General features: G+C 43.1%; 1 protein-coding gene across 6 annotated transcripts in view; it reads left to right on the top strand.

The window, feature by feature from the left end:
* Positions 1-25,365, top strand: part of FHIT (fragile histidine triad diadenosine triphosphatase) — a 1,048,086-nt gene that overhangs the window by 114,216 nt on the left and 908,505 nt on the right. For 2 of the 6 annotated variants that reach the window (XM_060271290.1, XM_060271293.1), the window contains exon 3: positions 8,269-8,378. The exons of the other annotated variants lie outside the window; for them this stretch is intronic. The gene's annotated coding sequence lies outside the window, so the exon portion shown is untranslated. The remainder of the gene's footprint in view (positions 1-8,268; positions 8,379-25,365) is intronic. 6 annotated transcript variants of the gene reach the window in all.

The raw sequence follows: 25,365 nt of genomic DNA, 5'->3' as shown, positions 1-25,365 counted from the left end.
TCTGGTTCTAAGTCCATGAAAGTGTTTTGGTCCACTGTGTTATTGCTGCATTCTTTTTGTGCCCCCCCGGCATTTATAGGTTTGAACTAGACTTTCCCTGACCCATAAGATGTAACCATGGTTTATGTGTTTTGAAACCCCCAGTACCTTTAAAAAACAAAACAAAACATATGCTTTATATTGCTGTTTTATTAGCTTTTAGGCTTGTACTTTTATTGTAATGATATAGTTTGTTTTTATATTGTGCACCGCTTAGAAATTTTTTAAAATGTTAAGCAATTTATGAAATAAATTTATTTAAATAAAATAAATTATAAACTATACAGTATTACAGTGGTACCTCGGTTTATGAACACAATTGGTTCCGGAAGTCTGTTCATAAACTGAAGTGTTCATAAACTGAAGCGAACTTTCCCATTGAAAGTAATGGAAAGTGAATTAATCCATTCCAGATGGGTCCGTGGCGTTCGTAAACCGAAAATTCATAAACCGAGGTGTTCGTAAACCGAGGTTCCACTGTATTAGGGACATTATTGCTGATCTCAGCTGTGGGCAAAGAGAATGGCACAGAATAGCAAGAAGCATGGACGGAAAGGAAATGTTTTCTAATATGTGAGAACTAAACACTCACATCCTATTAAAATGTTAAAGGGGATTTCTTAATTAAATTACAAACTCTACACAGTGTTCTGGAATTTAGTCTTTGAGCCCAGTATGACATAAATTGACTTTGGTTAAAGAGTTTCTATGGACTTTGGAATAATCATTGTTCATTAACATAAATGAAAACCCAGTTCTAATCTTCACTTTCACTTAGACATTATACATGTTTCTGTAGATGCCATTTTTATTGCTGCTGATGTTTTTTTAATCAAAAGGTGAGTCCTGTAGAGCCTCGTTGCAAGGAACCGAGTACATTTGTGATGGATTCAGAGTCCATTCCGCTTTAACCAATCACTTTTGAGACACCGACTACTCTCTTTTGAAAGTCAATGTGGAAGGGGAAGCTGGTGGAAACTCCAGACCCAGTGGGAATCTGGTATGCCAAACCCTTCTGTCAATATACGGGAGACCTCTCTCCAAGTGGTATACCGTTGGTTCCATACACTGTCCAGGCTTACCCATATTTTGGGTCTTAGGTCTAGTAGCTCTTGGTGGGGCTGCCCAGATAAGGTCACTTAGTGGAGTGCACTAGAACTAGTATTCATTTGCAGAAATGAAAGGTACATTATTGCAAGCATGCAAAACTAGGTTGTAAAGGGAAGACATATATTTTATATTGAGCTCATGGTTCGAGACTTGACTGGAGACATTTCATGCATCTTACAAAGTGAGAAAACAAAAGACTGTGTTACAATACTTGACATAGAAAGGATACATTTGTGAGTACATATATCATGAAAGCATACCTAACTTGTTAAAAGAAGGTAGTTCATAGCGTGTAAATGGAGCTGCATTGGAATAGGATCAAATTACATTTTTTTAGAATGTTCAAAAGGGAATCTGTAAAGCACTCTTTGAAACTGATGGCTTGGGGTCTTGGCTGTGGGGAGGCTTCTAGGCACTTAGCTTCTGAATTCATTGTTCTCCAAGTGGAACTCTGCCTTTAATTTCAGACTCAAATGACCTTGAAAATTCAGTTGCCTGTGTGCCGGATATTCACACTGAATGGCCTCATTTGTAGCTAAATCAGATGCAGATTACAGATACATAATTTTCTTGGTTTATTTGACTGCCTCAGCATATTTGATTTGATTGTGTGTGTGTGTGTGTGTGTGTGTGTGTGATGCATGGATAAATTTGGAGCTAAAAAGGAAGTATCCTAAGTAAACTGCAAATTTTAATGTTAGCATAATAAGCTAGCTCACAACTAGGGAATATATCACTGGAAACGCTTTAAAAAGATTAGTGGATTTTATTGCAGAAGTGCATTGTTTTAGGGAGGGAGGAAAGAACAATAGTATTTACTTATTACAGAGGACTGCCAAAACCTCATATATTATTGTGTCTTTTTCTTTCAACCAATTAATTAGCTGACTGGAATAAAGCAGTACCTTATTACAGGCTACATACTTCATTCATATGTGTGTGTGTATGTGTGTATGTTTTGTGACCAGACAACAAATATGAAGTATACAAAGGAAAACTTGATTCCAGAGGGTTGACCATGTTATTTTACTGAAATCAAAACAACAGAGCATATGGTGTCTTCTTGTAGATTGGCACAGATATCAGATGCATGTCATTATCCCCACATGACAGGTATATAATTTCTAGATACAAACATAGGTATGGAGTGAAGAAAGTGGGACTTGAAGTCCATGGAATGCAAGAATGTGTTATTTCCAAGCAAAGCTCAAATGTTTGCAAGGTAACCACAGCATCCATTTACAATGGTAGTAATTGGTGGCAACAGGTCTTTCAAAATTTGGTGTGTGCGTGCGTGTGCTTAACAGCTGTAGTGTGTGTAGGGTAGGGGAATGGAAATGTTCTCCCACTGGTTTCTGAATACTTCCATCTATTTATATTAGGTTTGTGTCCATTTACGTCTTCTGCTTAGTAGTATATATTGATTTGTTTCTTAATTTCATTGAGTGAGTATTATCCTTTTTAGAACATGCGATGCAAATCCTTTAAATGTGAGTCTGAGAAATAGGAGCAACTGAAAAGGGAGGCGTTAAACAATCTCTTCCTGTGGCTGGATATACCATCTTATGGTTCAATACCATATGCAGAAAAGGTTATGGTGGTACTCATTGATTCTTCTTTGTCAGTGGTGACTCAAGTAGCTCGCTTTGGCTGGTACATTAGCAACATTCATTCATGGGCCAGGATAACCTCACCATTGTGGTCCATGCACTGGTAACCTCAAGACTTGATTGCTGCCCTTGAAGCTGCAGTTAGTGCTATGAGGCTGCTGCTGGAGCTAAATGTTGTCAACATGTTGTACTGTGGTTGAAGCAGTTGTGTTGACTAATTCTGTGTTACTGGGCCAGGTTCAAGGTGTTGCTAATTGTTTAAAAAGCCCCAAAAACATTGAACAATGGAACGTACTTGAGAGACCATTGCTCCCCTTATGCCCCTGCATCTCAGAGTAAAGGACCTCCTGGTGGCATCAAGAGCTTCTACTACTTGCCTCATGTCTATCAGTGTTAATTTCCAGTACTAGGAAATCCAAGCTCAGATTGAAGGACCCAGTTGATACATTGGCGAGTACTTGCCATGGCATGTACTGTTTATTGTGGGGTTTGTGCTGCTGATGCTCAGAAGGTTTTCTCAGCATCCTCACAATGCTGTCCTCATCAAAATGCCAGCCCATACCTTTCACCCTCCCTTAATCCAGATTGAGACTATTTTTATAAAAAAAGTAAATGTAACAAACATATACATATTCTAAAATAATTCAATATGCCCTTCCAAAAATCCCCTGGCAGAAGAGTGAATCCTTAGAAGGCCATGCGGTCTTTCACTATTGGGCAGATGTACAGAAGTTAATGGGCTCCAATTGCCCTGAAAATGCCAGGACCGTCATGAAAACTTGTAGGCCATCACGGCTTCTCACTTAATCATACAGTGGTACCTCAATTTACGAACAACTCAACAACCAATTTTTTTCGACTTACGAATGGGGCAAATGGCCGCGCGCTTACGAATGTCTTGACATCCGTAAGGAAACCGCGGCGGTTTTAGATAGGGATTTTTCGACTTACGAATTTTTAGATAGAGTTGCTTCGACTTACGAATTTTTCCGTTTCCAATGCATTCCTATGGGAAATCGCGTTTCCAATGGCGCTTTTCGACTTACGAATTTTTCGACCTACGAAGGTGCCTTCGGAATGGATTAAATTCGTAAGTCGAGGGACCACTGTACAGAGCCCTGAATTCCCATCTTTGCTGAGGTATGCTAACTGGCAATGGCTTCACTTTGGGGGAAGTGGGATGCAAGGGGAGAGAGTTGCTTACTGAGGCCTCCTTGTCTTCCTTTGCTGTTGCTCCTGGGAGTCCGGAGAGAGGGAAGAGTCTTGTGCTTGGTCCGAGGGAGGGAGCTAGGTGGGCAGAAAGGGTTGGAAGCAGCAGCAGAAGCAGCAGAAGCAGCAGCAGCAGCAGCAGCAGGAGGCCTCAGTAAGCAACTCTCTCTTCCCACATCCCAAGGGAAATATAAACTAATATTCACCTTAGTATAGGGTAGGAAAGCTTATTTACGTTTCCGAAGTCACCGATTGCATAACCCAGCATCTGGGGCACGTGCTGTCATTGGACACTGCAGAGATATCAAGGGCAGAGTTAGGTCTGCTTTATGGGCAGCCTAACCAGAAGAAGCCAAAAGTTAAAAAGGATAGATTATTGTGAACTTTGGTCCCTACAGAGAATTTTTAATCAAAATGCAAATGTGGAGAGAAATTGAAACAGATACTTTAACATTTGGCTCAGCAGGACTACCTCCAGTTCCTACCAGTAAATCCCCTTTGTTCTAATTCCCCCGGTCTGGGGGAAATCTTGGGAAAATCTTAGGGACTTCAGTGATGGTAGCTTTAAAGCTGGCGCTGATAAGAAAAGCATCTTTGCACAAAGGCTTGTTAACGTTTTATGCTGCTCTTTCTCCCAGGAGATCACGGCAGCGTGTGTCGTTTGGCCCTGTCCGTTTTATCTTCACAACAAAGCTGAGAGATAGTGACTGCCCAAACATCACCCAGTGAGATTCATGGCTGAGAGGGGATTTGATCTCTGATTTCCCCTGAAACTTGAGCCACTACGTCATGAGCTGAGATGTGACATTACTCATGGGTAGCTCCCAAGCTGCATAGACTTATGGTCTGGACATAGTTGGCTTGCTAAGTCAGATGTGTTCACAAGCAGGGCCAAGGACACAGAGAAGAATGGATAATCTCTTTCCTTTTCTCGGTCTCTTCTAGTCCCTGTGAATTCCTGCAGGTATCCACTTGTCTATTCACTTTCTTCTTCCCAGCTTGTAACAAAATTCATTGCTGGTTATTGAATTTTTATCTGAAGTATTAATTCTACCAGAAAATAATAATTTAATAATAATAATTTTCTGAAGAAGTGTCTATTCACTTTCTTCTTCCCAGCTTGTAACAAAATTCATTGCTGGTTATTGAATTTTTATCTGAAGTATTAATTCTACCAGAAAATAATAATTTAATAATAATAATTTTCTGAAGAAGTGTGCATGCACACGAAAGCTCATACCAAAATATAAACCTAGTTGGTCTCTAAGGTGCTACTGAAGGAATTTTTTTATTTTGCTTCGACTCAGACCAACACGGCTACCTACCTGTAACTAATAATTTTGTGTAAGGTATATAACAGAGTGGACCTCTGTCTCTCTTGCGTCTTTTGCAAAACTTATATTACACATATTTAAACTTTTTTGAAATTGATGTAGGTGATTTGTGGGTAAGGCACCAATTTAAAAAAGGGTCATATTAGAATGCTGCTATGCTTGTCCAGCTGCAACTTCAGTTACTGCGGGAGAAACTCTTGTTTGATGGAGAAGGAAATGGAAACAAGTGCGCTGCTAAATAATGTATACTTTGGGAATCAAAATGCAAGAGTAGCTCATAACCCAATGTCTAAACCTGCCCACCTGGTAAACTGTGCTTGAAAGAGAGTGAAGGATCACTGATGCAACCTGTATCTTGGCGGTAAAGAATGTATTGCTGAGTCGGTTTTAAGCCAGACCATCAGATAGTGGCTGCTCCGGTAATTCAAAGCAAATGGTGGGGGAATCAAGGCGGCAGCTCAGTGGGCTGTTGTCTTAAAAGTTTCATAAACCTTCAATCAATCAGACCCTCCCCTGAGTCACTTTGCCAACTCTGTTCCTTTATCTTCAACAGACAACAGGCTGTTTCTTTGACCAGGAAGATATATCTTAAGGGAGAAAAACCAACACTGCCACTTTTCATGTTATTGTTTGGCTAGGTAATGGAAGTTTGTGTCCAGCTGTACCTAGATTCCTGTCGCTGGTACAAAACCACTATCTTTCCTCCTGAGTTATTGCATTCAGCTCTGAAGAAGGTAAAAATGTTGTTTTTCAACCTTCACAGTTTTCTTTCCCCCTCTTTGCTGCTTACTGTCCATCCTGGCTTTGGATGTCTTTATACGAGGTCCTCTTTCCTTTACAGGTCGGAACCAGCGTGGAACTGGCTCAGCCAAAACAAAATCCCACTATACCGTATTGACCCAACTATAAGCTGCACCCGCAGATAAGCTGCACCTTAAAAATTCAAGGCTTATTTGTGGGTGCGGCCTGCCTCCCGGCACTGAATGGGGGACGAGGGGCGGCTGGTGCCAGCGCTCGGCGCCCCGCTCCCCAAGCCAGTGCCGGTGCTCGACTCCGAATATAAGCAGCACTTTAACTTTTCACAGTCGGAATTTGGGGGGGGGGAAGGGTAGCTTATATTCGAGCCAATATGGTAGGTAGGCAGGAAAGTGAACCAAACCCAGAGGTCTTCTTTTGCTGCTGTAGTTATTCTAATGAGATTACAGGGAGCCAATGCTCCTGCCATGGACCTAGATATATTGTCTCCCCCTGTTCGAGGAACATGAAAGGACTTTCCCCTTCGCCACCCACACATTGAACAATATTTACTAGACCCTGTGAAGAGAAAGCTTTGACCTGACAAAAAACATGGAAGTTGAAACCCTGCTTTCCCCCAAATCCCTTTACTCTCCCCATAGGCAAGGCAAAAGGACCCCTTTGGAAGTTTTCATTGGTTTGACTTGGGCCTAGGGAACCAGGGAAGACAACGTAAGAATTTGTATAGCAGGCATAGGCAAACTCGGCCCTCCAGATGTTTTGGGACTACAACTCCCATCAGTCCCTAGCTAACAGACCAGTGGTCAGGGATGATGGGAATTGTAGTCCCAAAACATCTGGAGGGCCAAGTTTGCCTATGCCTGATGTATAGGCCTCTCTGTCACATGATGATCCAAATTTGTTTCATTTTTGTTTTCATGTTAAAGCAACACTCCTTTTGTTTTACCTTCAGTTTGATTACCTTCATTTTCTAGCTTCCATTCTTGTTTTTTGATTGATGCTTCATGGAGTCTCTATCTCACACCCACTCACACATAGGTCTTCTGCTGCCTGCTTTTTTGGCATTTTTTGCCTAAATGGCATGAAATCTGAAGACATCTTATCTGTTTTGGGGCAGATGGAACAAAACAAATGTGATAAACAAACAAACAAAACTGAATGTACTTGTGTTGGTTTTCCATCTTCATTTTTTATTTTTCTACATTCATTTTACTTTTGAACAAATGTGGGTACATTCATTTCATTTGTTTTAAACAAATGCACACCCCAAAGTGAAGACCTTTTTATTTGCACAGCCCTTTTAGAGCTGTCAGCTCTAATGAGTTTTAGTGCTGGGATTATCTTTCCTGCTCTTTTATCGTGTTCTTTTATTATTCTGTATTTTTGACGATTTCCCTCCCCTCTTCCCCCATACTTTTAATTCTGTTAGCTGATCTGGGAACTTGCTGCTTGAGGAGAGGGGTGGGAAGCTTTGCAAATAAATAAAAAAGTTACAGATCCATACATCGTAAGGGGCTTGTTTTGTGCAGAGTTTAGCGCATCATATGCAGCGTTTATTAAGGACTATCATTTCCTGACTGTTGTGCTGCATCTGGTAGATTCAAAGGATCCTATAAGCTAGTGCAGATAAGCACCACCTTAAATGCTTGGGGGTAGGGGAGGAAGTGGCCTGGCAAATGGTACATGGATGGTTGATAATGTTAGGTATAAATGTTGGGTTTGGCGGCATTTAAGTAGAATGATATAGGATGATATTTCTAAAACTGAAGTTGTGCATGGAACCCTCTTATTCACAGCTGTTGCTGATGCTTTTGAATTTAGTCTCAATTAGCACTCTATAGCAATCTTCTGAGCAACCTATCACATTGGATTACAGATTATATCGACACAGAGAAAAATGAATTCTCAAAGATTTGTGCTTTGCATTGAGTTGACGTTACTCAATTACAAGTACATTAGCAAATTGCAGTCGTCCAGCGCTGTGCCTGGGCATTCAACGAACCCTTCCAGCTTCCATTAATGCTAATGGGAATTCTCTGTCCAATTTGTGTCACATCACACAGACTGTTCGGTGCTTCAGTCGGCCATAAACTTTTTTTTTTTGTCAAAAGTTCAAGGTTGACTTTTAAAGGAGCATTGGCTTTCCCTCCTGCAAGGGATTTAGGGTGGCTGAACTCAAGCCGTTTAATTCAGATTTGTGTCTTCCCCAGGAAGAGGTACGTCCTGATGCTAAGCTCGCTAAAACTACCTTCCAGTGCTCTGCAAGAGCAGTGTCAAAATACGCATGTGTGGTTGTGCAAAGGAAGTTGAGAAGCCTAAGGTATGTGCCGTATTGCGTGCCCTGTACTCTCTTCATGCACAATAAGATATTTAAATTGCAGCAAATTACCGTATTCTAGCAGTATTCGAGATAATATTTACTGATACCTTTCTGAGTGTCCTAGGAGGCGTCAGCAGGCACTGCGTCAAATAACATGCCATACATATATTTAAAAAGTTGGACTGATAAAATATAAGGACCGATTTCAGCTCCTGTCATCATAAATAAAAAACAAAAAGGCTCAAAGTAGACCTCCTTGGAGACTTGCTTCTAGTCAGAGTAGACTACTTTCCCCTTCTTCTTCTTCTTCTTCTTCTTCTTCTTCTTCTTCTTCTTCTTCTTCTTCTTCGGCGATCACTTGTAGCCAAGTAAGATTGTTTTCCATGAACATAGTCTTAACAGTGAGTCCGTAAGTGACTGTGGAGGCCAATTCTGGATCCACACGTCCTTCCACAGTGGGGACATAGGTTTCCGGGCGGAAGTTGATCACAGTGAGGGTTTGCCAAATGTGTCTTCCTCTTAGCACGTTTCTCCCTTTCATCCTGATTCCGAGCGTCTTCAAAGCCCATGACACCTTTGATAAAGGCTGTTCTCCAACTGGAGTGCTCGCAGGCCAGTGTTTCCCAGTTGTCAGAGTTTATATTACAATTCTTTTAGATTTGCCTTGAGAGAGTCTTTAAACCTCTTTTGCTGACCACCAGCATTACGCTCTCCATTTTTTTAAAAAAAATATATTTATTGGATTTTCAAACAAAAAAAAACACGCCAAAATGACAAAAGATTAAAAAAGAGAGAAAGAAAAAAAGAAAAAAGAGAAAAATTACAAAAACAGTTACAGCAAGACAATAAAAAAAGAGAAAAAAAAAGAACAATTATCTAACCTCATTTCATAACATAATTTCGGCTTCCCCGTCCCTCCCTTCCGAGCCTTTATAATATCCCAATTTGCGCAGCTTTCAAATTATAATCATATTACATCATCATTATTTAATTATACATAATCATTGTCCCATTACAATTCATTACAATTCCTTTGTATTACTCACTTATTAGAACCCTATTTTTAATATTTCATTATTCCATTTCATAATTTTCCAATTCTCTACTAACTTCCTTTAGCCTATTTTTTTCTTCTTTAAAATACTCCAATCAATCAATTTCAATCAACAACTTATTTCTGACCTGTTTCAATTCCCGCTACCCCCCTCTATCCCCTGGTTGGCAATTCTCTAGTTAACAATCCTTCATACAGTCCGAATTCAAATCCATATGTTCCATCCCAATCGGTATGCCACTTCCCTTTCAACCCACACCATCCCTAAACCACTTCAGCCCACCCTCCTCTCCCCATCCCTTCTTCTGTTGTTGCAGTTTCTTAGCTCCCTCCCACCTCCATCTTTCCCTTTTCTTCTCCTCCCAAGTATCTGAACTGTTGTCTGGGGTTTGCCTCCCTCCTCTCACTAGGGGGGGCTCGATCCCAGGACAAGTCTTTGTGTTGTGCCACTGCTTGGTTGGTTTTACCAGGAGCCCGATCCCTCTCTCTCACTGGGGGGTCGGCATCCTGGATTTTTTCTTCTTTTTGAGCCTCCTGTTTGTAATCCAGATATTGTGCAGCTTCTCTCACAAGCTGCACTATTTTCACCTGTTGTTGCTCTCCTTGTACATCCTCTATTATGTCTTTAGTATCTTTAAATTCCAGAATTTTAGCATGTGGCTCCTGATTGTCCTTGGGGGTAACTTGTTGTAATCTTCCGATGAGAGTCGCTGTGTTGCTTCTGTATATTTTCACTTTTTCCAGCACTTCTTGGGTTTGTTCCCAGATGCGTTGTAGCCAGTTATTTTCCATCTTGTGACTTATTGTTTTGACTGGCCAGTTCCTTTATCTCCTCATATTTCAATATGGACTTTGAGCTGCTGTGCAGGACAATGCTTTGTTCTTTTTATCCACCAATCCAATTTTAAAAGTTCCAATTTCAAACTTTGTTTCCAATTTAAAGAAGAGTTGCAAAGTTATAAAGAACCAAGTTCAAAAGATCATTTAGAAAGTTTCTCCAAGTTCAATAAATCGTTGTTAAGACATTTCCTCAGCTTGTGGCATCCTAATGGCAAATGGTCAATTTCCAGACTCCTGCCCCCCAGGGTCTCAGAGGGGTCGTTAAAGAAAGACAAATCTAGATGCTTTGCGGATACTCAATAAAACATAAGTTCTCCTTCCCTTGGCTCCGCTACCTCAGGGAAGGGGTTCAGCATGGCTTTTAAAGAAAAACAGAGTTCTATCCAGCTCTATGGCTGCAGGCTCGGTATCTGCGTCGCTGTTTCCTCGGAGTGGGGGGGGAACGACCTCCGTTTCCTCTTTTAATTCCCCTCCCAGGGCCAAATCTTTACAAAGTCCGAATTCCAAAAAGTTGGTTACTCACAAGTCCGTTTTTATATCTTGGAAGTATCCACCGCTCATCTGCCGCCGGCACGGAGCTGTGCGCCTCAGGGGTAGCAAATGGACCCAAGGCTCCGTCCCGCTCTTGCGCTCACGGCGCTCCACAAAGAGAGCCGCCGGGCCGCGAGCCGGGACTTTGGGGAGCTCATCTGGGTATCCCACGTCCCCGGAAAGCCCAATCCGGGGGTTCTCAGGGTGGCTGCGGCGCTCCAACAGCCTCCCCCCCTGTAGCGCTGGGGACTTCGGAGCCCGAAAAATCCCCCGCCGATCGGCAATGGCGGTAAACCGGAAGTCCTTACGCTCTCCATTTTAAAGTTCGGAACAGAGTAGTTGCTGTGGAAGACGATAAGCAAGCATCCAAACAACATGACCAGTCCAACGAAGTGTTGCTCTCTCCATATGTTCTTGAACTACAGTTCCCATCATCCCTTGCATATGAAAAAAGCTGACTAGGGCTAATGGTCACCTGTGTCACGGTCCGGTCGGCGGGCGTCAGGACCAGAGGCAAGATGGTGGTGAAGAAGCAGGGTCGAAGGCAGAGGCGAAGGTCCACGGGGCACGAAGCAAGGCGAAGGCAAAGCGAGGGTCCAGGAACAAGAAGCAAGGCGAAGGTCCACGGGGCAAGAGCAAGGCGAAGGCGAAGCAAAGGTCCAAGGAGCAAGGAGCAAGGCGAAGGATCCAGGAACAAGAAGCAAGGCGAAGGTCCACGGGGCAGGAGCAAGGCGAAGGCGAGGCAGGGGTCCAAGAAGCACGGCAGCAACAAGGCAAGGGTCCAAGGAACAGGAGGCCAGATGCAACCAGGCAGGGATAGCGTTGCTGTGGCAAAGAGCTGAAGGGAAATGCTGGGCTTTTATCCCTCCCAGCTCCTGCCACCAGGTGCAGTGAGATCTCAAGTGGCCTCACCTGGGTGATTACTCCTTGCCTCTCCAGCACAAGCTGAGGACTTCACCTGTGTGGCCACGCCTTGCTTCTCCAGCACAAGTTGAGACATGCCCCAGTCCTGCAAAGCACTACAGGCCCTAGAGCCTGACTCCTGCCCATACTCCTGACAACCTGTCTGGGAGAGACTGGAGTAGACAATCCTGGGCTAGATGGGCTGGTAGCCCAATTCAGTGTTAGATCAAAGCTGGGGTGAGGGTGATGATAAAGATGTATATTTATAATAGGTGATTAACTTATTGTGTGGACTAAATATATTAAAATGTATGCATCCAAATGAATACATATAAACCAATGTGTTCTTTTCCCATTAAATGGGCATTCTGCCTTCTTCTGGGAAATGTGGAGGTTACAGAGTTTTTTCCTTTTAGTTCTGCCAAGTCATCTTATTCTTCACAGGATGAAATCCTCCAGCTTCTTCTTCTGCCCATTTCCTGGGAAGTGCCTGCTTAATGAATGAGCTTCTAAGCTAAACCAGACCTGTGACCCACTAAGCGAAATGCAGTGTGGTGTAGGGCTGGGCAATATATTGTCCAAAACAGGTTTGAATTTCACATCGTGGTGACTGTTTCATAATTTTTGACCTGGCAATATATCAGGAATCACAATGCGTGTGAAGGTTGGGTGATAACTGGTTTGCAACATCGTGATATATAAGCAGCTAAACATCATGATAAATCAGCAGCTAAACATCACAGTGTATCAGCAGCTAAACACTGCAATCTACCAATGTCTGAAATAAGGATGGAACTATGCAGTGGCAAATAGGTTAATGTCCTGGCGACTGCTACTACTTAGGGGTACAAAACAGATAAATGACGATATTTTCAATTACCACAGAGTCACTTTCATGAGCAGACAAGCCAAAATGCATCCAAACAGGACTTTTGTGTTTGGGCTTGGCTTCCAAATGGTGGTATTCAGGACAATCCAAAGTATGGCGAAGAGTCATGGGAAAAGGTAAAGGACGTTAAGTCAAGTCAAAGGCGATTTGGGGGTTGAGGGGCTCATCTCGCTTTCAGGCCGAGGGAGCTGGCTTTCCGGGTCATGTGGCCAGCATGACTAAAACACTTCCGGTGCAATGGAACACTGTGATGGAAACCAGAGTGCATAGAAATGCTGTTTACCTTCCTGCCACAGCGGTACCTATTTATCTACTTGCACTGGTGTGCTTTTGAACTGTTAGGTTGGCAGGAGCTGGGACAGCAATGGGAGCTCACCCTGTTGCGGGGATTTGAACTCCCAACCTTATGATCGGCAAGCCCAAGAGGCTCAGTGGTTTAGGCCACAGCGCCACCTGCCTCCCATTAGTCATAGCAAAAGAAATAATCTGGGGATGACAGGCTGCTGACAGGCCTGCTTTGTAGCAAAAGCAGTGGCAGCCTGGCAATGGCGGCAGAAACAGTGGTGACCTTGCGGGCCTTGGCATGGCTGCAGGAGGCAGTAGTAGCAGCAGCGGCCTGCGAGGCCTTGCCACAGCAGCGGGAGGTGAAGCCGGAAGCGATGGTGGCATGCAGGGCCTCACCAGGGCATGCCACTACTGCTTCTGCTGCTGTGGCCCGCCTTGGCAAGGCCTCACATGCCACCATCACTCCTGTTGCTTAGGGAAACATGTTGCCATTAATCCTAAAAGATTTGCCATCATTTCCCATGTTGTGACCCTGGGATGGAGGTAGGCTAAAAAACAGCCGCCGCCACCTCAGTAAACAAAGACTCTTGTATCAGGAAGTTGCTGCTACTTTCTTTTGATTACCTTGAATTAACTTTTAGCTCGTCCTTTGAAAATCGCTGCTCTTCCTTTTCTTCTAAGTAGATTCCGTACAATTTCCGTGCTCGAGATTGTCTTGCTTTGAATAAAGAAGCTTGCAAAAAAAATATTAAAAAATCTCTCCAGGTTTTAATAACTCTGCATCTTGGGCTAGATATAAAGCTTGATTAGACTCACTCTATTGTTACACGTAATTAAATTCTTGCCTGCCTCTAGCTTGGGAGGATCTTCTGATTTAATATGTATTTTCTTCGGTGGAACAACACTGAATGCCTTTTAATTTATGGCCTTGGCATTCATATTACTGCTGCAGTATTTGTCAGGGCATCAGATGTTGCTGTTGCACTGGGTCTCTTTCAGCTGGAAGAGCTCAAAAGTGAACACAGTTTACAATGAGAAGTACAAGATGGGTCCTATAGAGCAGGCATCCCCAAACTGCGGCCCTCCAGATGGTTAGGCCTACAACTCCCATGATCCCTAGCTAACAGGACCAGTGGTCGGGGATGATGGGAATTGTAGTCCAAAACATCTGGAGAGCCGAAGTTTGGGGATGCCTGCTATAGAGAAAGAGAGACAATTTTTTTCCTAGCGTCAAAGGCCACCAGAAGAGGTTTCCGAACCATCTTCAAGAGCAGCCTAACACTACAGATGTGTTTCAACTAACAAGCACAATGGGGCTTTCCTCCCCTAAAAATGGCTCGGTGTGTGTGTGTGTCAGAACACCACATGGGAGAGAGGAGAGGAGCTAAAAAGCTTGCACACTGACAGAACGATTGCTGTAGCACTACATTGGATTTCTCCCAGTATTGAGAACGGTACAAATGACACCATACCTGGGTAAGAATGACAGTAGGACTGTCATCTTCCAGAAACGGTATCGCTGGTGTAGTAGCTAAAACTTGTGTGTTGTAATTCACAAGATGTGGATGGAGAGAGGGATCTACTTTCTCCTCCTTTCTATCTCTTTTCTCCCCAGATTTTCTAGATTCCTCCTCAGGTGGAGCAACTCTACAGTCACATGTTGATACGCTTTGCTCACAAGGGCCCCTTATCCTTTTGCCGAATATGTGGCTGGCAAATGGGGGAGTATGACCTGAGCTAGGGGCAGAGCTTCAACTTGACATTGTTTGGTTTCTTCCTATGTGATGCCCCACTTAAAGCTCTTGTTACTTTGATCATGTAACCCCATTTTTGGATTGCTATTATTTCAGTTAATCGCTTGCCCTTCATCATAAGTTTTTGCCCACCCCATCCCCGCCCCCCCAGTTAATACTTTGCACAGTGGTTTAACTCCATTTTCTACCAATAAGCACCTGACACTGCTTTTACTGGTAGGACTTTTGTGTGTGTGACAACTTAGAATAATAACTAACTTACCCGTGGTAGGAGGGTGTGCTGTGGGAAGGCTTTAGGTATTCAGGGTTGGATCCACCAAAGTCATTCCGTGGATGCAATGACTTCCTCTCATTGCAAATGGAGCTTGTTCTCCCTCTTTTCTCACTGTGCATTCCCCACATCTTCTCCCAAGTGTTGGGAGAAACCCAGGAGCAGATTTGTTTTGTTGGAATGGGGGGGGGGAGAGGAAATGGCCATTTCATCACACAAGTGGAAGGCATTCCACTCATGCAATGACTTCACGCATTGATCGGTTTGCGGACCCGATCCATTTCGGGATGCCGATCGCACCCTGAAAAGTCCGCAACCCAAGCGGCGCTTTTGCACATGCACAAAATCGTGATAGAGCACTTCTGCGCATGCACGAAGCACACAGAATGCTTCTGCGCATGCGCGAAGCTTGTAGAACGCTTCTCCGCATGCGCGTGCGGCGAAACCCGGAAGTAAAAACTTCCGAGTCCGCCGTGTTCGTAACCTGGAAAAACGCAACCCGCAGCGGACGCAACATGAGGTATGACTGTACTTTGGTTTTCTAATGACCCACCCAGCCCCGCTTCTCCCAAGGTTATAATGCATATTTTGAGTAAATTACCAATACCTGTGCTACTTGCCTCAATTTGCTTGTTCACATGTTTGGTCTCTGTTGTGCATCAGTGCAACACTCTTCTAAAACCTTTTAGTAAAAGAACAATAACCCTGCAATGCTTTTTAGCCTGAAGCATCAGGCCAGAATTCAAAGGAATCTCCTGCTTCCGTTGCCTCTCCTGTGCTAGCCTTGTAAGCAAATCCCTTGTAGTCTGTGTTTCTTTCTGTTGTGCAATGAAACATCAGTTTATGTCTCCTTCTTATTTCACTGAAGTGTAACCTTCATTGTGGCACCAAGCAGTCCCATAATCTCTCCAAATCCATTGATATCAGGTGTTACAAAATGCTGTCAGGCTGAAGATGCCATCAAGGCATAGTTCAGAAAGCAGTCAGGAGGTGATGACTTCTTCTGTCTGCTCTGAATTAAAAGCCAGCTATTTCAAGCTGTCCATTTGAACACTCTGAGAACCTGAATTTGGGTTTCGATGGAACACTCAAAGCACATTACCCCTTCTTGTTCTCCAAAAAAGGGTAACGGGTGATGGAAAGTTCCCATAGAGAGGAGGCATTCATTAGCCATGCTGTGACAGTCAGAACAAGTGTAGCCTTTGGCCAGGTGATCTCCTAGTTGCTTATTCTGTCTTTCTCTTGGCATTCTTAGCTGCGATGGACTCTGGAGCAGCCAGCCACCCCAGGTCGGATTGTCTATGTCATTTTCCAACTGAGAGAAACTTTGGAAGAGATCCCCATCCCTCGCTCTTTATTGTTAATCGAGAGATGTGTCATTGAAGATTGATTTCCGCCGCTTAATCAAACGGCATTGGGATGCAGCAGTGGTTTTGGCCGGAGTCCAGATCTCATTTATAATTAGCATAGCTGTCCTTAATTGGAATTATTTACTTGACATTTGTCTCTGGCTGCTGAATGGATACAGGTCACACCTTGTGCTTCTGCACATTAATGAAGACTTCTGAAAAGGTGTACAGCTTTTGGAACAATAATTTTTTTAAGTGACTACTGTTTGTACATCATTAGCAAACATCTGGCATGACTGAAGCTAGACATTGGCAAAGTCAGCTTGCTTGGGAGGAGAAGGGGCCTTTTTTGTTTATAGTGACATTATGTAAACAGTATTTGTTGGCAGATTTCATAAATCGGAGCTTGATCTCACTTTCCTCACAAGATAATACACCTTGCATTATTGAATTGAGGTTTTTGTTCACTATAACTCTAAACTGTTCTTTGGAAGCACCCTTAGTAGTTTGCTTTGGGTAGGAGGTTACTCCGGCTTGTACCTAAAAGCTATTTTCTCATTGTTGGAAATTTCAGATTAATGTTGCACTTCCGCAAACTCTCAGGAAAGCCCCTTTAACCTCCTTGTGTCTTTCCCTTCTTTTTTTAGGTGGTTGGCTAAGGAAGTGCTTTTTCAGAGAGACTTGGAGGTTTTCCTGTCAAGGAATCATGGAATTGTAGAGTTGGAAGGGACCACGAAGGTTTGTCTAGTCCAGGCATCCCCAAACTTCGGCCTTCCAGATGTTTTGGACTACAATTCTCATCTTCCCCGACCACTGGTCCTGTTAGCTAGGGATCATGGGAGTTGTAGGCCAAAACATCTGGAGGGCCGCAGTTTGGGGATGCCTGGTCTAGTAGTCCAACCCATTGCAATGAAGGCATCTTTTGTCCAACATGGGGCTCAAACTCATGACCCTGAGATTAAGAATCTCGTGCTCTACCGAATTAATTATTGTGTGTTAGAAACCAGTTTATTGGGTTTTTTACTGGTGAACCGTATGGAATTTTATTATTGTATTATTGTATGGTTGCCATATTTCAAAAAGTAAAAGCCAGGACACACCGGAAGTGGTTGAGCTTTTTTATAGACAAACACCAAAAGTTGTTGACTTTTTTTTTTTTTTACAAAAACGCAAAAAACCTCCACAAACCCACAGAAAATATGATTGACTTGCCTAAGATCAGGGCAGCCCTAATCTTTTTCTAAGTTTGTAAGCCACCTTGGAAACCCATTCCACCAAAAGGTGGGAGAAAAATAATGGCCTATGTTCAACGTAACGTTAAGGAAACTGTAGTCAGTGCAAGCATTTCTGCTTGCTCGATGGAACAATCTCTATTCCCCCTCCGTGTTGTTTCGGGTGTGGGTGTGTGTCTCCCAACTGTGTAGAGCAGAACTGGGAAGGTGGGAGGAGGAAAGGCAGGTAAGGGTTAGGGGAAGCATGAATCGTGGTATCTGCTAGTAGCACAATTTGCTTGACTATGGCGCCTTGTAATCAATGTGTCCCTTAGCTACGTGCATTGCGCAGCATCTGTTTATTTATTTACACAAATTGAGAGGCAGGGACTGGATCTCCAAGTCAATTGGGAAACATGATCTTCTGATCTGAGAGCCATCACTATTTTGCAGTGGTTAGAGTACTGTTGTTGTTGTTGTTGTTGTTGTTGTTGTTGTTGTTGTTGTTGTTGTTAAATTTATATACCGCCTTTCACCCAAAGACCACAGGATGGGTTACAGCATAAAAAACACAAAATGAAAACTCAAATACATATAACAAACAAACATAATCCCCTGCCCTAGATTGTTTAATCAGCCAAAGGCCTGGTTACAGAGTTACTACAAAACACAGTCGAAACAAAATAAAAAAATTCCTTCCAGCAGCACCTTAAAGACCAACTAAGTTTTTATTTTGGTATGAGCTTTCATGTGCATGCACACTTCTTCAGATACATGCACGCACACGAAAGCTCATACCAAAATAAAAACTTAGTTGGTCTTTAAGGTGCTGCTGGAAGGATTTTTTTTATTTTGTTTCGACTACGTCAGACCAACACGGCTACCTACCTGTAAATACAAAACACAGCTTAGAGCTAAAGACAGTCTACTGCAGGCACAGGCAAACTCGGCCCTCCAGATGTTTTGGGACTACAACTCCCATCATCCCTAGCTAACAGGACCAGTGGTCAGGGATGATGGGAATTGTAGTCCCAAAACATCTGAGGCTCTGGGCGCTTTTCTGGTTTCTGCTGCAGAAGGGGAAAGGCTCATAACCTCCTGCCCCACCGTCTCTCACTAATGCCTGCAAACTCCTCCTGCCCCAAACAGACTGTGCTGGTTCAACATGCATTCCTTGGGGAAAGTGTTTTTGCTGAGGCATGGGAGTCCCATGTTGAATTCCCTGAACTCCCATGAAGCTCACGGGGAAGTCTTGAGCCAGTCCCTTATCTTTCAGCCTAATTTACCTCACACGGTTATTGTGAGAACAAAATAGCTGCGGGTGTGTGTGTGCGTGATGTTATGCTCCACAGAACTGGACTGTGTAAAAACACCACAAATAAATCAAGCTGAAAACCTTGATGTATGTTGGGGTACCCCCCCAACTTTCTGTAGTTGTTAAGAGAAATTCACTGTGCATCTGAATTGGATAAAAATCTCTTCCCATTCTATATGTGCAAGGTTTGGGAATTGTGAGATTGAGGCCTGGTGCAAATTAAACCCTGGCAGTACCAACAGTGTGTTTCTGAGTTACCTCTCAACTCTTTGCTGCTTCTGCAGGCTTCAGCAACTACGTCAAGGACCGAAAAACAAAATTGGGGGAAAGGGGAGAAAGCTCGTAAATCTGCTCTGCTTTTTGTTGTACGCACACCATCCATCTGTAGAATAAACAGCAGCCAATTATTCCCCGAGGGTGGAGTTTAAATCTTCCTCACATCCCTAGTGTTGTCACTGTAGTTTTTAATTATTCCATGCCCTTTTTGTGCAAGCTTTTGTCGCTGCTGTTAATCTCGGTGCAGATTGGCTAAAAGCGTTCTTAATATTTAACAATTAAGATAGCGGTGAATACCCGAGCAATACAGTGTGATTACTGCTTCCTCACAGCTTGCTCACTATGCCCGCGCTGCGCAGTACACAGCCGATGCAGAGTGTCACGTTATTTGTTGTGTAAATGAGCAAAAGTAAGGTTGTTCAGGTGTAAGAGTGGATGTAGCGAGTGCCTTTCTTCAATACCTTGATTCCTGCAGGAAGAGGGTGACGTCAAGACACTGGCAGCAACTGCTCTGTATGTCCATTTTGACATTGAGAAGGGTTGCAGTTGCAGCATGTTTTTTCGTGAGGGTTTTTCCGCCTACACAGCCTATATTGTCTTGCCTAGTGATTCAGGCTCCTCACTGGTTTGGGTAGTGTAACAGGTGTACTAGATCACATTTTATACAGCTCTCTCATGGGACTCTAAAGAGGCATGCATCTTTTCCTCCTAGTTCCAAGGAAAGAGAGTGGGCTCTGCCTGAGGACAACACACAGCCCGATAGTGTGCCTTCCACATCTGTGACAAGCCTCAGGCTTATGACCTCCTCCCTCCCCTCTCCTTCTCTAGTGTATCCACAAGCAAGAGATCTCTAACGGAGGTTAGTGAACCAGTCTGGATCGTAAACCATGGTTGCAGCTTGGCTTGTTTGAACCAACCACAGTTTAGACTAGTCAGAGTTTCCCCAAGTTTGAAAATATCAGGGAACTGTGTTAAGTTTTGATGGGACCAGTCAAAACTTGGTCCCATCACCTCCTGGCAAATAGAAGGGGAAGAAATGGAGGCAGTGAGAGATTTTACTTTCTTGGGCTCCTTGATCACTGCAGATGGTGACAGCAGTCACGAAATTAAAAGACGCCTGCTTCTTGGGAGAAAAGCAATGACAAACCTAGACAGCATCTTAAAAGCAGAGACATCACCTTGCCTACAAAGGTCCGTATAGGTAAAGCTATGGTTTTCCCAGTAGTGATGTATGGAGGTGAGAGCTGGACCATAAAGAAGGCTGATCGCCAAAGAATTGATGCTTTTGAATTATGGTGCTGGAGGAGACTCTTGAGAGTCCCATGGACTGCAAGAAGATCAAACCTATCCATTCTGAAGGAAATCAGCCCTGAGTGCTCACTGGAAGGACAGATCGTGAAGCTGAGGCTCCAATACTTTGGCCACCTCATGAGAAGAGAAGACTCCCTGGAAAAGACTCTGATGTTGGGAAAGATTGAGGGCAGAAGGAGAAGGGGATGACAGAGGATGAGATGGTTGGACAGTGTTCTCGAAGCTGCAAACATGAGTTTGACCAAACTGCGGGAGGCAGTGCAAGACAGGAGTGCCTGGTGTGCTATGGTCCATGGGGTCACGAAGAGTCGGACACCACTAAACGACTAAACAACAACAGTGTTAAGTTTTAAAGCACACACGACAGAGGAGGACGACGACGACTATGACGACTGTGTGAGCCCATGTAATGCAAAGCCAATGTCTAGGTTGGTGGGTTTTTTGTTGGGTGTATTTTGCAACATTTCATTGACACAATAATAGGGCTTTAGTGGTGGGTTTATCCAGGGCTGTCCACTTGCCATTCTACAAGGCTTCTGAAGTGTTGCTGCATCATTGCAATCCGAAGGGGCGCTATTGCAATATAATGCATTGAAAGCATGGCAGCTCTGTTGCCCCCGTACCCCAGGGGTTTGTGATACAAAAAATTTGCAGGATTTCGGCAGAAAGTTCTGGGACATGCATCAATTGGAAATGAAGCGGTGTGTCCACCCCACAACTTTTGCAGGCACATACAGTATTAAAAGCAGAATTGCATATCATTTCCCTCAATACCATCATGCTCACAAATTGTAATGAAAGCACAATAAGCAGGGTGTACAGAGGAGCCTTTGACCGCGTATGCTTTGCTAAAAACAACATAGCTTATATTATTGCTCTGCAACCTGTTGTCTTGTCAGGAGATTGCTGAACTGCTTAAGAGTCCAAGGTGAAACAAGTCTCCAGAATCTAGTACTTGAATCCAGAAATGAACTTTGGTCACTGATCCCCTCTCTCATCCCTTTCTCTAATGTTAACCCTCTTGCATCTGGCATGACTGGATGTTTGCTAAGTCCTCTTTCTGTTTCCTGTTACTTGATGCTTTGCTTTTCATGGGACAGAAGAATGAAACTTTGCCTTCTCTCTTATTTTCTTTAGTGGTATCCTGCCACTTAAGGAAATTCCCCTTTCCTCCATTTTACACCAGGTCTCTTTTAAAAGGTGAAGGTGACTGTTGTTTTCATGTTAAATTGGGACAGGGCCATTCATCAATGGATTCCTGATAAAAGTATGCAGCTGCTTTAGATGTTATAACTGGTAGAAGTGCCATTGCCAGAAGAGGTGTCATTAATGTACTGCATCAAAAATGACTCTTGCTCATAGTCAGCGAAGTGTGCCACCTTTTTAATTGTGGTTAAATGATTTGATAAGCTCTTTTCTTCCTTGAGACTGGTATGTATGAAAGTTGTGTCACACAAGTAATAAATCAGTCCCGTTTCTTCCTGTTTCAAGTATCTGAGAGGTTATTTTAAAACTCAGTAACTCTGAGCAGTGAAACCCAAGAAATAAAATTAAGTACCAAGTGTTTGTCCAAAGCCAGTTGCTATGTTACTCAATTACAACTAATTATATATATATATATATATATATAACAAACAAAAAACCTAATGGCCTTACATTCATTTTGGCTTGCTACCACACTTTTAACACGTGTGGAATCACCATTTTCCACATACCTTTTACAGATAATCCAGAAAAAGCCATTCTACAAAGCTCACATATAAATTGTGGGGGGAGTGCAATTGGGATGGCAAGGGTGTTGTTTGGTGAGCTGGAGGAGCACAATTTGCATGGGTACACACCCTCGTGTGTGTACAGCCCCATCCTTCAAGCTCTGGCCATGCTCACTGATTGTTGTTTAGTCATGTCCAACTCTTCGTGACCCCATGGACCAGAGCACGCCAGGCACTCCTGTCTTCCACTGCCTCCCGCAGTTTGGTCAGACTCATGTTCATAGCTTTGAGCCTCTCTGATTTATTTCTACAAAGAATGGGCTCACCATTGATAAGAGTGGGCAAGGACAATCTTCTTCTTCTTTGGCGATCACTCGTAGCCGAGTAAGATTGTCTTCCATAAACATGATTTTAACGATGGGTCCGTAAGTGACTGTGGAGGCCAATTCTGGATCCACACGTCCTTCCACAGTGGGGACATTGGTTTCCAGGCGGGAGTTTATCACGGTGTGGATTTGCCAAGCGTGCCTTCCTCTTAGCACGTTTCTCCCTTGTGTCCTGAGATTGAGTTTCTTCATATGCATGAAGCGTCACACTGAGCAGTGTTTCTTGCTACTTCCTTGTCTTTTATTGCAGTGGGACTTAACCCATAATCAAGATTTGTCATTCACACCTTAAGGGATGACCTTGAGCCTGATTACAGCTCATGAAGGCATGGAGGTGAATCATAGCGCAATAATATCTGCTCCTCTAAACATGCAGGGACTCCCCCTAAATCTCTGCTCCTGATTTGGAAGTGGGATCATCTTTTGGACCATTTAATATCTCTTGAGTGACCTTATGATGCTCTCATAAAAATGTTTATGACCTTGCATTGACGCTTCTCTAGTGCAATGGTTCCTTTCTGGGTGTTCGATTAGAAGAGCATCAGTGATTAGCCTCATACCCTCCCTACTCTGCTTGTAATATTCAAAGGGCAATACTTTTCTTGATGCTGCCACCTTCAAGATTGTTTTGCTATTAATCGAGTGTGTGCCCATCGCTGCTTTTCAGCCACCTGTACTCAGAAATCCTTTTCTCCCGAATGTGCATCATTCAGAACTATTGATTGAAATGTTCTCTCATTTTCACATTCATTATTTTTTACTGTCTGGGTGGGGATGGAAATCTTATGAATGAAGGCTAAACAAAAATTTATGCTTCAGAAAACTCTGCAATCTCTGCTAGTTAAAAAGAAGAAGAAATTCAAACACACCCCACCGAATATATATTAATTGGAAATAAAGACCATGCAAATAAGTATTCTTTTAAACGGGAAAAGCAGATTGTGTTCCATTGAACTAAATTATTGTTATATCCAACATAATTAGTGAAAGAGTTTTAGACAGGGCTGAATACATTACTTAGATGGTGTGAATAAGTGAATAAACAACTTTTAAATGTTGGTTTTTATTGGGCTCTGATGAGAAGTAGCCACTACAAATGGTTTCTAAATCGCTTGATTCAGGCAGCATATTAAGATGAGAAAACCATAAAGTACTTACGTTATTTTTTTATATTAAATTTCATAGGTTGATTACGTTTATAAATTTTCTATGTTGAGACACTTCAATAATTATTTTACCAGGTTGATAACATACATTTTATTGACACCCTAAGTAAACATGCTAGGCAGCTGCACATGTTCATCTGACCATGTGAAGCCAAAGTTGTGGAGAAGGGCCTGCACGCAAGCCCCATTCAGTTAGTTCCTCTCTGGAGTGGTGAAGGTCTGCAGGGAAATTCTACTCATGTCTGCTTGAATGCAAATAGAACAGCTCAGGTGACCAGAGACCCTGCTTTATCAGGGTCTCCGATCCCATAGAGCAAGGACGTCTAACTTCCAAGAGACTGAGATCTACTGCCACTATAAATAAACTGGCAGTGATCTACCTGTTGGATTGACCAAAGTTGTTGAGCTCTTTTGGGGGAGGAGATTGACCAGTTGTTGAGCTTTTTTGGGGGGGGGGGATGATCAATCAGGATTCCACGGTTGAGCAGGATCGACCACAGACACCCCACGATCGACCGGTAGATCGCGATCAACAGGTTGCACATGCCTGACATTGCGAGTTCTACTCTCATTCAAGTGAGTGTAAATGAGTGGTCCCCAGCATCCCTTCTCTATTCAACACGGACAAGGATGGAGACTGATTGCATCAGGACCTCTGCGCACACCCCACCCAAGGATACAGAGTTTACACGCTCAGAACATTGCCCACCCTCTCACTGGATAATCACTGATGCTGTTCACTTTGATTTAGTTTGCGATCTAACAAAGATATGTCACCCTTGTTGGGGAAGAGTTCTTTGGAAATTTGCACTTTACCTATTCCTGCTGTTGAAAAGAAAAGCATAACTTTGAACAGAAAAGTGGCTTGCCTCTTCCGCAGTTCTTCCTCCAGTTCTGCAGGTAAATGTGTTCTCCCCAAACATTTAGCTTTGTTGGGCTGCAGCCTCAGTGCTTAAGTAGTGAACTTCGTGTGAGAGGCTATTCTAAATGGAATAAGTTGGAAGCTTTTGCTTTTAAGTAACTGCTGTTTATTACGTCCAAAACCTGGCAAACTGTGGTTAGTTTTAACCGCGAATCATGCCCTCAGTCCACAGTTTACGATGCTGGCTTGTTTCCTAAGTCAGTCTTTACTAATCTGCCTCCCTGAAAATGCTTTGGACTACAGCTTCCATCTTTTGCAGCCCTCACTGTGAACCAGGTAACCGGCTGAGGGGTGAACAGATCACTTAAACTGTCACTTAAATTCCATGTAAAAATTCAGCAATCCATATTGTACTTTACAACAACCATCCTTCATCATTCCCGCACTGTCAACAATATATGGTTTAAGAAGATCATGAAAAGCTAATTCTTTAATGTCACTAGACATAATGTAATGCAAGGCTTTTAAGACTTGGTAATTCAAGGAACACTTAGTGCCAACAAATATAGTTACCCGTTGCCTTGGTAGAAGTGTACATTTTCATTGTAGCTGGCATCGCTAAACATACTTCTTTCTGCCCACTTGGTTGACTGATAGCTCTGATCTGTGTGTTTTTTTAGAAACATTTTTTTTTAGTACCTTCCAGCCTCCAAGCCACAGAGATCTGTTAACATATGTACATAATTCTGAGAGCTTCTGCCAGCACGATGCTTTCACCTCAGATGAATTAGCTTTTTCACACTTTCATAATTTTCTTTTCCTGTCTGGATTTGAAAATTTGTATCTGTACAACGTATGGCTTTATCATGGCT

Source organism: Zootoca vivipara, chromosome 2, assembly GCF_963506605.1.
Source record: "Zootoca vivipara chromosome 2, rZooViv1.1, whole genome shotgun sequence".
Lineage (NCBI taxonomy): Eukaryota > Metazoa > Chordata > Lepidosauria > Squamata > Lacertidae > Zootoca > Zootoca vivipara.
This window is presented reverse-complemented; position numbering and strand designations above follow the sequence as displayed.